Source organism: Chaetura pelagica, unplaced genomic scaffold, assembly GCF_000747805.2.
Source record: "Chaetura pelagica isolate M959 unplaced genomic scaffold, ChaPel_1.0 scaffold206, whole genome shotgun sequence".
NCBI classification, from domain to species: domain Eukaryota; kingdom Metazoa; phylum Chordata; class Aves; order Apodiformes; family Apodidae; genus Chaetura; species Chaetura pelagica.
This window is the reverse complement of record NW_009953801.1, coordinates 189,870-204,293: the sequence shown is the minus strand read 5'-3', so window position 1 is coordinate 204,293 and position 14,424 is coordinate 189,870. Positions and strand designations below refer to the sequence as shown.

The following is a 14,424-nucleotide window of genomic DNA, read 5'->3' as shown; positions in this document are numbered from 1 at the left end:
ACCACCAGGAAGAAGTGGATTCCTGTTGGCAAGGTCTTACCACTGTTTATGATGAGCTTTCTCAGAAGGTATAATTACACCAAAGAAGGTAAAAAAAGAAACAAAGCAAGAAAAGCAGTAGCTTCTTTTACTAAGTACTACTTAAAATCACCCAGCCTCCAAATGACATGGTAAGCAATTTTTTGGTGAGCTTCAGGGAGAGGTGAAAGTGCCCAGAGGACTGGCAGCCACTGGCAAGTTGCTGCTCTAAGCAGGTTGCTCCCTGTGTTTCCCTGGCTTTGGTTTGGCTCCAACAGTTGCCCCCCCAACACGTGCAGCTCAGCCTTGACTGAAATCCTCTCAGAACCTCATCAGCAGTGCTTCTGGCTTAAAACGGGACATAAATAATGCTTAAGTAGGGCTTGATTACTCAGGCACAAATTTAACCCCTGTTTTGGAGTCTTGTGTGAGTAACCAAATGTCAGTTCACCCAATGTATTTGAGGCCACAATTCAGGGTGTGCAGCACGAGGTGCTCCAGCCTCAGCATGACCAATGGTTTCAAAGGGAACATGATGATGGTCCCCTTCCCAGTCCCTTTCCCAAGGTGCTGAAAACAAGGGCAGTCATTTTGAGGGAAGCATCACAAGCACTTTGCTCCCACGTCCTTTCCCCACGTGCAGACCAAACATCACTGCAGCCACCACGCTCTAGGTGTCTGTGTCAGATGGACCATCAGCACAGGAGTCCTTCAAAAAAGTGAGATTTTGGGAGCTGTTAAAAACTGGAGGTGTGGCAGGGGCATGTGGGATTATCAAAGGAAGCTCCTGGCTACCCATCAGAGCAGATTAGCATGTTTCAAACATCCACACTGAAAAGCAGTCCACACTTAAAAATTATTCTTTAGATGCTCACATTTTGATTTGCATAACAAGAATAAAGCTTGAGAGTCTGTTGATTAACTAGAAACAAAACCTGTTCCAAAATTTGGAATAATTCAAGCAATAATATCTTGTAATAGTGCATGGATTTTAAGTAAATGTTACCTTCATTTTACTCTACAAAACATTTAATTTAATACCATAGAAACAAATTATGAAATTGTTGCTCCAAATTAGGATGGCATTTTCTAATGAGAATTCATTTTTGCTTTAAAGGTTATTTTAAACCACTGCAGTGTTTGAAGAGGGAAGAGATTGCTGCAATGTTCTGTCTCCTACTCATGCAATAGAAAATACAAAGAAGGAAATTACCTTGCTTCAATTTCTAGGCCAAAACACCTGTTCCCTGCGTTTTGATGAGCAACAAAACACATTTTCCAGTGTTTGCTTATTAAAGCCCCTCCCCAGGCCACCAGCAAGGATGACTGGCAGCCAAGAACCTCCAGCACCGGGGCTGAGGACCACTCCTCCAACCTGTCACCCTTACTGCTTCCCCTTCGGAGGAATCCACCTGGATTCCAGTCCTGACTCAGCTCCACTTTGATGACGTTACTCAAGACTAGATGCACTAAATCATTTAAAGCCTAAAAAGAGGACTTAAAGCAGTTGTGAAGCCTGCCAGAGGAAGGTGGCAAGCAAGACCCTGACAGAAGGCAAGCTGAGGCTGACTGGCCAGGAGACAACTTGGCAGAAGAGGCCCTGCAGGTCCTGGTGGCTGAACAGGAGGTGGCTGAACACACTCCAGGCTGCAACAGCAGGAGTGCAGCCAGCAGGACCAGAGAAACTGTCCTTCCCTTCTAGCCAGCAGCTGTGAGGCAACATCCTGAGCACCCTGTTCAGGTCAAGACATGGACAGACTGGAGCAAGCGCAGAGGTGACCACCAAGATGATCAGAGGGCTGGAGAAGGTTCCATGCAAGAAGAGGCTGGGAGATCTGCATTTGGCTAGCCTGGAGAAGAGGAGATCTAATTTCTGGCTTCAACTGACCACCAGGAAGTTACAGAGAAGATGAAGGCAAACTCTTCTCAGAGGTACAGAGCAAGAAGACCATGAGCCAACAGCTACAAGCTACACCAAGAGAAATTCCTCCTGGTTATAAGTGAACACAAATTCCCCATGCAATCATACAAGTGCCCATATGTGGTACTGTTCTTGGAGACATTCAGACCTTGACTGGACACAGCCCTGAGCAACCTAACCTAACTGTGAAGTTGGCCCTGGTTTGAGCAGTAAGTAGGACAAGAGGTCCTTTCCAATCTCAATTACTCCATGACATGGAGATTTAAGCTGCAAGAGAGTAGAGATTTAGATTTGATATTAGAAAGAAATATTTTATCTAATATCCAGTGAGAGCCTGGCCCAGGTTGCCCAGAGAAACTGTGGCTGCCCCATCCCTGGCAGTGTTGAAGGGCAGGTTGGATGGGGCTTGGAGCAACCTGGTGGGAGGTGTCCTTGCCCATGGCAGGAGGATTGGGACTGGATGGGCTTTAAGGTCTTTTCCAACCAAACCAAGTCTGTGATTCCATGGTCTCATGAGCTCTGATGCCACCACATCCTTGCTCTGCCTGGTCTCTTGCAATGGATCCATATTGGATGTGTGTTCACCCCCTCTACAAGACAGAGAAGCAGGCACCCTCTGACCACATGGCACTGTCCTGTGCCAGGGGGTGTATTTCGGTCAGAGTATAAGGAACCCTGAGAGACATCAGTGTTGGGAATGCCCTGCAGCAAGACCTCTGCCAAAGCAGTGAATTAATAGCAGATTTGCACGGCAGAACTCGCCTGATTTTTCCATCAGCAGTGCTGGAAAGATCTGGACAGCTGCATGGAAGCAAAAGAAGCAGCACTAATAGGAGACAAAATCACACTTGCAATTGTTGTGAGAATTCACTGAGCACTCAGCTGACAGCCCTGCTGCTGGGCAGGGGGGGACAAATGTTCCATTGGGTGTTTATATAAGGCTGCCTTGCTCAGGCAGTGTGAGAGCTGCAACCACAACACCAAATAGGTGCTTTTGAAAAGTAATATTGCCCAGGTCTTGTGCAGTTATTACAAGGGAGGCATGAAACTGCCTAACTCACTGCCTGGACAGCTGCTTTAAAGTCACCTGATCTCAGTGGTATTAATGCCACCAGCTTGTCCAAGCTCTCCAGAGCACTGGTTTCAATGTCTAATTGAATTGTTACTAATTGATATTCAAATTTCCAAATAGGCTTTTTAAAATAAACAACCCGATGTAAAGCTCTGTGCATATGTGTGAGGATCTGTGGGAGTTTGTGCCCTCAAAGCTTTGGCAGAGCCAGGGACTCATCAGTCTGGGAGGGAAGCCATGGGCTTCAGGTATTGCACAGCACTGACTTGGGAAGAGGAAAGAGAGAAAATCACTCCAGAGTCAGGGAAACCTGACTGCAACAGAGAGAGATTGAGCACTGGAAAGCACTGAATTTTTGAAGTGGTTTACAACAGGGAAAAAACCAAACCACAAAAATTTCCATTTGGGGTTGATGAAATTACAAAGAGTTAACTAACTAATCATTCTTGAAATTAAACTGAAGTCATGGGTGTTGCTATGCAGTTAAAACCTATTAATCAAAATGAAAATAATTACAGAAGTATGTTTTCCACAGAGGTTTATGCCACCATTAGGTTCAATTTTTCAGTCTTTAATCTTTGAATTGAACCAAACAGTTTCCAAAACCCAGATGGCACAGGCATGCTAAACACTGTATTGGAAGAATTCCCTTCACACATCCCTAAGCTCTCAAACAAACAGAAAAGTCACTAGGAGATGTTCAAAATGGGTCTAAATCTAAATGCACTTGAGTTGCATCATGATGGTCAGAGATGTTGGTGAGGAAGGTGCACACAAGTGTGGGGGATGCTGGTAACATCCTCTGTGCTGGACTGCAAAGCACTGGAGGCATCACACCATCCGTGTGTAGGAACCACAGACCCATGAGCCAATAATGTGCCCCCACAGCCAAGAGGCAGTGCCATCCTGGGAGGCATTAAGAGGAGTGTGACCAGCAGGTCAGGGAAGTTCTCCTCCCCCTCTGTTCTGCCCTGGGGAGGCCTCACCTGGAGCCCTGTGGGCAGGTCTGGGCTGCCCAATTCAGGAAGGACAAGGAGGTACCAGAGAGAGTCCAGCACAGGGCACTGAGATGCTGAAGGGACTGGAGCACCTGCCTGTGAGGAAGGGCTGGGAGAGCTGGGGCTGCTCAGCTGGAGAAAAGGAGGCTGAGGGGGGATCTGATGAGTGCTGATCAATATCTACAGGGTAACAGGAGGATGGGCCAGACTCTGCTCAGGGGTGTCCAGGGACAGGACAAGGGGCAATGGGCACAAACTGGAGCACAGGAGGTTTAACCACAATGTGAGAAAATCTTTCTTGACTCTGAGGGTACCAGAGCCCTGGGACAGGCTGCCCAGGGAGGTTGTGGAGTCTCCATCCCTGGAGATATTCCAAACCCACCTGGAAGTGTTCCTGTGGGATCTGCTCTAGGGGATCCTGCTCTAGCAGGGGGTTGGACTGGGTGATCTCCAGAGGTCCCTTCCAACCCTGACCATTCTGTGATTCTGCAATCTCCTGCAACCTGCACCTGAGCTCCAGAGGAGCTTCACACCTCCAAACAGGAGAGGAGGAGCACAGCCCGTCTTTGCCCCCTCATCTCTTCAGCTGCTGGGACTAGGCAGCTTGCTGATTCTTTTTGTTAATTAGCTGTCTTTGTCTTCAGATGTTCAAAGCAAGCGATGCTTGGAAGTCAGGATAATAATAAAACAGGCATCTGGTAAATGGATTGAAACTGCTTCATCAAGACGCCCAGAGAGGCGGCAGCAGTGACGCACAGATCTCGCCTGCCTAACCCCTGAGTTATTCTGAAATGGAACAGGATGATGTTTTTCATGCTGTTTGCCTTGCCATAGCCTCCTTGACCCAGCACAAGCTACCAAGAACTATGCCCATGTGAAGTGCTTTGTGGTGCTGTGTCATATTAAGCAGTTACACGTGGTTCAAACAATGCAGAAAGCTGCAATACTTACCTTTTGCTTACCTGTGGAAAGGATAATGAGCTGGCTTGAGTGCCATCCATTAGTACGCACAGTGTGGAGACACAAGAGCTCCAAACAAGCTGGGAACAGGGGAGTCAAGATACCTGGAGCTCCATATAAGACATTTTTCCCTCTACTGCCTTTTAAAAGAGGTTTATTGTGCATCTGCAGAGTTGTATTGCTTGTGCAGTACAGACACAACAATGGAAAGCAAGCACGATCTGCAAGGCCACAGCCTGTGAGCAAGGAAGCCTTCCTGGCTTGCTCCCACAAGACTAGGACCATGACCCTGGGAGACCCCTGATGAGCTTACATTGATTGCCATTACCATTCTGGGAAGATCAAACACATGCTAGAAGGCTGCTACCATGCTCAAACACAAAAGGACACATGGATTGACCTTAGCAGTCAACAACTCTCCACACAGCTCAGGACCATTTCTGCCTGCCATGCTCTGCTGGGGGTTGGAGCCTATCCATGAAGAATCCAAGAGGAGAAAGCTAAAGAGAACTTGGTGATGTGGTTTTATGGAGTAAACATTTGCTTTATTCTTTTGATGAGGTTATAAATACACCTGACTGAAACTCATATAAACTGTACCCACTGGGCAGACTGTTCATACCAGAACGTCCTAAGGACAGTGGGAGGATGGCACAGGGAACACAGCCCTGCAAGAGGGCAGTAACAGCTTTGTTTATCCAAGGACACCAGACTTCACCAGTTTTCACTATTTATGAGACTCAGCTAGCACTGGAGTCCCTGGACACAGCTATGCTGGTGCTGAGGACTTTGCATCTACAGCATGAAGAGCAGAAAACACCACCACCTACTCCAATGCTGAATTTCTACATTAATAAAGCTCAGTGGCTTTTCCAAATACCAAAGAGTTGGCCTCTCACACAGCACGAGATACATCTGTGAACCCATAATAAGAGATTAACAGCTCCAGACTGTACCCTGGCATGGTCTGAGAGAGACACCAGCACCGAGCTCTCAGCACAGCCCTGAAAGAGACGGGACTGCTGGGATCAGCGCGTGCGGGAAGAGCGAGGATGTCATTATCTTTCATACGTGGGGTTGGTGACCTGAGTACAGGATCTTAGCCTGGTGGCAGCCACTGTTAAGCAACATTAAGAAATTAAAGGGCAAAGAAAAGAGCAACAGAAAAGTACTTAGGCACTCGAGAAAGTACTTATGACTCCAGCTTCCAATAGGAGATGTAAGGAGCGAGACACATTTAATGCCTCAGAAAAGACTGAATGGCAACTTTATAATAGGAGGTAAGCACCTCATGGTGGGAACACAGAGGGTACCACAGAGCTCTTCTGGCTACTGGTAATATATACAACAAGCAACAATAGCTGGGAACTGAAGGAAGCCACATTCAACACAGGAAAGAATCAGACTTATTCTTTTGAAGATAAAGCAGCTGAAGAGAGGAACAGACTGCCTGGGCATGCAGAGGATTCCTCACCTGTTGAAACCAAGACCAGATGCTTTTCAGTGAAAGACAAATTAATACATACAAAGTAAGAACTGCTGTAAAAAGCCCCAACCAGACCAAAGATAAAGGAGGTCAAACTCGACTGATGTCATGGTCAATTCTAGTATTAAATTATATGAAAAAATGTAATTAAAGAGTGAGTTGATTAAAGTAGTCCAGATCATTATCATTAAATCAAGTACACTTGAATCAAGAAATTGAGTTATTTCAACTATTTTTTTCATTCCACTTGCATTAGACTGCCCTGGAGTTTCAGCACACTTTGGTGTCCCTCCCTGATGGACACAGCTGCAAAAACTGCCAATGAACCTTGACTACCCACAAAGGAAGGGTGTGGGAAATGAGTTAAAGCCATTCTCACACTGCAGGGACTGAAAGGACAGCTAGATAACAGGACAGCACTTACAAAAGCACTCATAACGTATGACTCTACCACAGGGTTTTCATTTCCCAGTGATTTATCTTCCTTTTTATGCCCTGAGATTCAGATAGCAGCATACAGGAGTTGGACAACCTTCAAGAAACACAAATCCTTACCCCAGAACATACAACTGCTTGAGGAGAAATTCTGCAGTAACTGCCTTGTTCTTAGCCTTGTTTTTGAAACAGGTCACCTTGTCTTTTAATTTCTTCTGCACCCACAGAGAAACTGAAGATTATATTGTAACAGCAAAAAGGATTTACCAACCCAGCCAGGAGAAACAGGCACTAAAACTAAAGGCCACCTGACATGCATGACACATTACTAGGGATAAATGTTACAAATAGGACTTTTTAACATGATAATTAAGTAATTATTGGTTGCATAACCACAAATCTAATTAATGCTTGCTCCTCCATTTTTTAAAGGAAAGAAACTCAATTTTGTTGAAGGAGTGAACATGAAACTGGGTTAAGGTCTAAGTCTTAGATCACATCTATCTCCAGTTAATGGTTCCAGTAAAATTTTCAGAAACTACTCACAAATTTTAAATCCCTGTTAAAAACTACATTCTGAACAAATCAAGGGCAAATAGTGCTGCCTCCTGATAGCACTCCACTGCTCTCTTCTTGCCTTCTTCTGGACTTCATATGTTCTAAAATCAGCAGAAAACCAAAAAAAAGTCATATATATATATACACATAGCCATCTATCTCTATATATATATAAGAGAATGTCTTGGGTTGGAAGTGACCTCTAAAGATCATCTAGTCCAACCTACTACCATAAGCAGGGACATCTCACACTATGCCAAGTTGCTCAGAGCCCCATCAAGCCTGACCTTGAATGTCTCCAGGGATGGGGCCCCCACCATCTCTCTAGAAAACCTGTTCCAGGGATCCACCACCCTCATATTAAAGAACTTTTTCCTCATGTCCAATCTAAATCTGTCCTTCTCTAGCTTGAAACCCTTACCCCTTGTCCTATCATTCCATGCCCTAGTGAACAGCTCTTCCCCAGCCTTCTGACAGGCTCTTTTCAGGTACTAGAAGGATATTGGTATCTAACAAAAAGTTGCTTTCCTCCCACCCCCTGTATGTTCTGCTCTTCCAAGATTCACATTTATTTTCCAGCTCTAAACTCTTTACCATTAAGTATGTCAGCACAGAAATCTCAGCAGTGCTCTGCATACTTTCTCACAATCTCTGCTCTTAAAGAAGACCATATTTTTTCCTACTTTTACTTGAACAGAATACAAAATAGACATTTCAGGAGAAGAGAAATAAAAGGAAAGCCAGGACTAGATGAAATATATAATGTTGAGTGGATGATGAAAAAAGAAGGGCATGTAAGAATCTCCTTGGAGGCAAATGAAGATGACAAATCAAACAAAACTATAGCAAAGAGGAAGGAGAAAATGAACCTGCCCAGAATATTTAGTGTCCTCACCTGACTCCAGACAAGTGAAGCCTTTCTTCTGACCTGAAAGAAATTCCCCAGTAGGACCATCTTAGGACCTTAGACTAAAATCCCATCCAGGGACTCTTAGGAGGTCATCTACTCCACAACTCACTTCTCTCCATACTCATGAAGCCCATCAATTTTGCATCACCAGCAAAAAAAATAATACAAACCCATTATTACAGTATGTAAATGCATCTGAATCCCAAAGAGCAGCTAAGACTGACTTCCTCAGACAACTGCAACTGGCTGCCCATCTGCCCAACCTCCTTTCCCCAAAACCTCCTGAGCTTTTGAACGTCTTTTAGCAAAATATCAAATGGGATTGAGATCCCAAAGATAATGAACCTCCAGCACATTCCATAAAGCTGGTTCATGCCTGGCTGCAGGCCCACAGCTCCTCCCTGTGCTCCTCCATGGGCTGCAGGGGCACAGCTGCCCCTCACCAGGGGCTGCAAGAGACCCTCTGCTCTGGCACCTCCTCTCCTCCTTCCTCCTTGCCCTTGGTGTCTCTGCTTAGGTGCTTCTCTCACCTCTCCCTTTCCTGCAGTTTTGCCTTTTTAGCAATTTCCTGTTTCCCCCTTCTTAAATAAGTGAATTGCCCTGCCCTGCCCTGGGGGAGCTCCCAGCAGCTCCTCCCAGCAGCCACAGCCCCTGGCACCATTGCTCCCCCCACCCCAGACCTGACACAAACAGGGAAGAGCAAGTCAGGGAGTTGGAGGGTTGAGGAGGAAGGAGACAAATCTGTAAGAATCTAAGATCTATTAATTCTGCCACACTAATTATACAAAATAATGCACAGTTATGCAGGTGGAGGAGCTTGAGCAGTCTGGCTAGATGCCTTCTGCAGAGCTCCTGGCAGCCCTGCTTGTGCTGACTCCCTGGGCTGAGCCTTCCCATCCACCTTTTGCTTCTCAGATAAGGGGTATGAAGTCAAGGACTGCATTTCTGGCTGCCATGAGGCAAGCCATGCAAAATCTCTTCAGAACAGAACCTCGCCTTCCCAAGAAGCTGCCTGCAGAACAAACCATATGCCAGGGAAGTTTTCAGACACACACAGTTGGCAGAAGGGAAGTACTTCCAGTTGGCAACAGCAAATTTGAAAGACATCGAAAGCCATAAACTCAGTGCTTTACATAATCTAGGCCTATTTCTATTACAGCTCAAATCAGATTCCTACAAACAGACTGAATTTTCAAGCCATTAATATGGTCTATCTTTCCACTCCAGGGATATTTACAGCATCAATTATCTTGAACCTCATCTGACACGTTCTCATCTCTGACTGATCTAACTACAGCTATTATCATGTGTTAGAGACAGTTTTAATTTAGAAAAGGAATAACATAAAAGGCAGTCAAATAACCTTATAGCACTCACACTAGATTTTTTTCAAGGAGCAAAATACAACCTGCATACACAGCCAGGTAGTACTATGGAATTAATACACTGTAATTAATTGTAAGCTTTTTTCCTTTGGTTAAAAATAATGATGTCTGGAGTATTATACTGAACAAATTGTGCAAGGTACTTCCTCGGCAGCTGCTCAGGGCTAATTAAACATCATTGAAATGAGCTCAACATGAAAATACAAATCTTCCTTGGCTGATCCTAATAGAAATTTTGCCTTTCCATTCCTGCATGTATGCATATTTAATCCTCCCATCTTAATTTTCACCAGCAAGGTTGTCAGAGTGTATTACTCAGTTATTTTAGTGTGTTTACTGTAAAAGGTCTATGTTTTTGGACACCCAGGAATAGCAAGGCAGGCGTGTGTGCTGTGGCTGCTCTTGCTCCTGCTGACCAGCACCATTCCCATGGTTCATTGTGTTTTGTCTGTCTGCTTCTATCTATTATCTCCTTTTTTGAGGCAAATTGTGCCTGTCAGCGTTCTGTGTTAATGCACCCCTAGTATCACATCTGCAATGCCAGAAGTGTATTATCCTCATGCCCATACTCACCCATAATTGACATAATCACATGAACATATTTTAACCTAGTGGCAAAATAAACCTACTTCTGAATCTCTTAAAATCTGCCCCTTTCAGAGCATCCCCAATCAGTAAAGCCTGTAACAGAACAACAGACAGAAAAGCAGAACTCCAAAAGCCCCAAAGTCCATGAAACAGCCCCAAACCAAAGTGGGGAGTGCAAGCAATGCACAGGCAGCAACCCCAGGTCGTGCTCACCAACTTCAGCTGGGCTGCTGCATCTTCAGCCTCCTGTCATGCATTATCAGCAGAGTTTAGTTGGGTTCCATTTCCCAAGAGCAAAGACAAAGAGGGCTGGAATCAGGCAGGCCCAGCTCTCCATGGGGCTGATGCTCACACAGATGACCAGGGGTCTGATAAGACAAACACAAGCAGAGTGGTCCACATCTCCACCAGCCATTGCAAGGAGCCCTGCAGAAGGTTTCATGGATGCTGGGGCAGAAATTGAAGTGAATGAATCCTAATGATGCCACATGTTTTAAAATCAGCAACCAAGTTAATATTGTATTTTCCAGCCTGCTTTGAATCCTGTGCTGAGGTGAATGCCTGGGGCTCCTGGGGAATCCAGTCAGCATGGTGCCTGGCACTTGCCATCTCCTATGAGTTACAAGACTCCTTTCTCCTCAGAAGCCTTGAGGGGTTTGACCTTGGCATTCTCACCCTGCAGCTGCCAAATCAAACAGGCTTCTTGAGTTACCACCACGCAAAGTTGTTGGGGTTTTTTTCTACACAGTTGGATCCTCCTGATAGTACAAGCTGGGGACAGAAACACTACCACAGGCCTACTGACCTCACTCCATCTGCCATATTTTTTTTATAACACTCTAACAAGATTGGTTTTGACCAGGAGAGGATCATGACATGTTTCTTTGTCTCTGAGTTGGGGCTCAACAGCCTAAAAAGCCACCACAGCGCTTGGGGCTCTGCTAAGTCCCCAAATCAGCTCATGCTCCTGATGAAAACCTTGCTTCTGGCCCAGCTTCACACTGTCCTACCACACTCTGAGCTGCTTTGCTGGCTGTCCTGGGAACTTCCAAAACTCTGGAACATTCCAGGCCAGGTTGGACAGGGCTCTGAGCAACCTGGTCAGATATCCCTGCTCACTGCAGGGGGTTTGAACTATGTGGCCTTTAAAGGTGTTTTCAAACCCAAACTGTGATTATATGGTATAAAAAACTTTGCCCACCCTTTTTTTGGTGAGGCTTGTTTGAATTTCCATAAGCAACAGACACAAATCCTACACTTACAAACACACACACAGGACACAATAAGCTTTTGTCCCCTGCTCTCCAGGAAATAATAAGTGTCAGGAACACACTGGGAAACAATCAGACTGATAAAAAACAGTAATATGAGATTTTGAGAGCCCTTTTGTTGAGCCAGAGGCTTGACCTTGCATTTGCTTTATTCCTGGCTTGCTTCTATTGAAATTGCTGTAGTTTTAATAACATTTTTGAATACTTTCAAATGTCTGCTCCTAGTGCTGGTTTGTGTTGTGTCTTTCATGATATTCATCCCTTTGTAAGAAACAAGCACAGACAAAAGAACCCCCTGATAATCCCAGATAATGAGCACCCCTGTGTTTTGGTGTTATTCCAGGAAAGCAAAGCACAGATCCAAAAAAGTGCAGAGTATTTATTGTCAAGATCAATGGTCAAGTCAAATCAGAGACTTCTTGTAAGTGGAGTGATTGCAAATGAAAGTGTGGTAGAGCAAGGCTTGGATTACAGACAAGTTATTTGGTGTAAGTAATCACCAGACAAACTACACTTGACAGATGGAAGTCACAGCACTTAGTGCTGTCCTGGAAAGCACCAAGACACCACAGCAGTTGTACAGGGTGGAAAGGATCTCCTCTTTTTCAGGAAACATGGATATAAGCACCCCAAGGTGATGCTGGAACAGCAGCCTTGCAGCTATTGCATGATGGTTACAGCTAATGAAGAAAAACCCCTGCTCCACCCCAGGCAATGGCAGTGTTACCAAAGGGTAGAGAGAAGGCTGAGAGAAATTAGATCTTACAGAGTTTCCAGGACATGCTAAGATTCATCTGAAGAATAAAAAAAGTAGTCTATAAACCAGGGTAAACCTTTCTTTAAAAATAAATAAATAAATAAAACAAAAACTGAGATATTTGCTACACTACTCAATGTTCTGAAGAATAAAAAAAGTAGTCTATAAACCATGGTAAATCATTCTTTAAAAATAAATAAATAAATAAACCAAAACTGAGATTTTTACTACACTACTCAATGCTTTAGTTACAATTTGCAAGGAAAAAAAAATAAAAAATATAAAGAATCCTTCCCTCACAGTCAGATTCATTTGCATGGACACACTAGAATATAAATTGGAAGTTGCAGAGGAAAAGGGAAACAAGCAGGAAGGTTCTTGCTGTGCAACCAACATGAATCCAGGAGCAGCTGAAGCTCAATGGAGCCCAATGCTATCACCTCCCTATGAATTTTTGGGAAGGATTTTGGGGGATGCTGTACCCAACAAACACTGGTCAAAGAGAAATTCTCTTTTGAGCTCTTCAGTTGCTCTCTGCAAACCTTCTGGCACCTTCTCCTGATCTTTCTAGGACTTCAAAGGCAGAATAAATGAGCTGGCTCCTTGTTATGAAACTGCCACAAACCACTTAATGTCCCACAGGAACGGACACACACAGAGCAAATTAGAGGAGAAGATGAGGAATTACAGAAAACCCACAGTCTAAACAATAAACATCCAGGCCTTTACTCAGATTCCAGGTGCTTCCCTGGCAGCAGGGCTGGCCAATTCTGCAATGGCTTAACCATTCTGCCTCTGTTGGTAACAGCTACCAACATTTGCTAAATAGTTTCCCAGGAATGATCACCTTTTACAAGCTCATTTATAGCTCCTCAGGACAAAGAGAGAATTAAAAATTATAGCAATCCCAAGCTCAGGCATTATCAGCACTATCTACACTGCTGTGTTAACACCTCGTTACCCAATCAATACTCATTAGCCAAAGATCTTTCTGAAATTAAACTGAGCTTTTCATTGCAAGAGTGTTGCAAGCAAAGTGAATGACACTGATGCTGACAAACGACTCCACTGAAGCTGAAGAAAAGCAAGATTTTTATTCATGCTCTCCTTATAGATGTTACTATTACCAACACCACCCCTGGGTATCAGTTTACACAGACAGAACTAAGGGCTTATTTCCCTTATGAGTCTTTTGCCTCTAAGTGCTCTGGCAGTGTTTTCCATAGATTGGCCAGAGGAAAGGACTGGCTGTGTTCCTGACAGCTGCCCCAAGACTCCAGAGGCTGCCCACTTTGTTCTCATTTCAGTTTAGCATCCCTTACCCTCACAGCTCCCCAGATGACTCTGACAGTTACAACTGCACCTCTGGAAATGGAATTGCTAACAAAACAACCACAGCAGCCCCTCCACCACCAAGGACAGCAGCTGGGAACCTCCAAAGACCTACCTGGGTAGTTTTGCACTATCTGGGTCCTGCACAAAGCTTTTGCAAAGGAGTCCTACAGCACCAAAGCTTTTGACTCGCACTCCTCCCATTGGCTCCAGAGTCTCTCCCACCATTGCTTCCCCATGGGAAGAGGGTGACATTGCTGGAGGTTCCCCAGTGGGCTTCTGCCTTGGCAACAATGCTCAAGCAGCAGGGCTGAGCTGTGCAGAGCCCAGGAGCCCTGTGGCTCCAGAGAAACTGGCTGTGCCAGATTCATTAACGCAACCAAAGCGTCCAGTTGATGAGCAGGACATGCACAATTTGCTTCCTGCCTCTGAAGGTGCAACCCAACCATTACCATGTGGCATGAGCTCCAGTTAAGCAGTGAGAGCTGCAGAATTAGCCTGATTACCTTGAAAAACAGGAGCAGCCCATGTGTACTGTGCTCTGTGTCACCATCCTGGCAGGGATGTTGAGTTATTCACTGACAGCAGCAACTCCCAGCTCTGCTGGGCCACGTGGACCCAGAATGCAGCCTCCTGCTCTTCTTCACCTCACTTGGGGAACAAAATAGCAAACTGCATATTACTTAGGGTTGGGTTATTGTTTAATAATTTTTCTTCACATGACTTTGGCCAG

At 44.9% G+C, this 14,424-nt stretch overlaps 1 protein-coding gene across 1 annotated transcript in view; it reads right to left on the bottom strand.

Moving 5' to 3' along the window:
- MDGA2 (MAM domain containing glycosylphosphatidylinositol anchor 2) overlaps positions 1–14,424 on the bottom strand; it is a 330,656-nt gene that overhangs the window by 171,424 nt on the left and 144,808 nt on the right. The gene's annotated exons all lie outside the window — the stretch shown is intronic.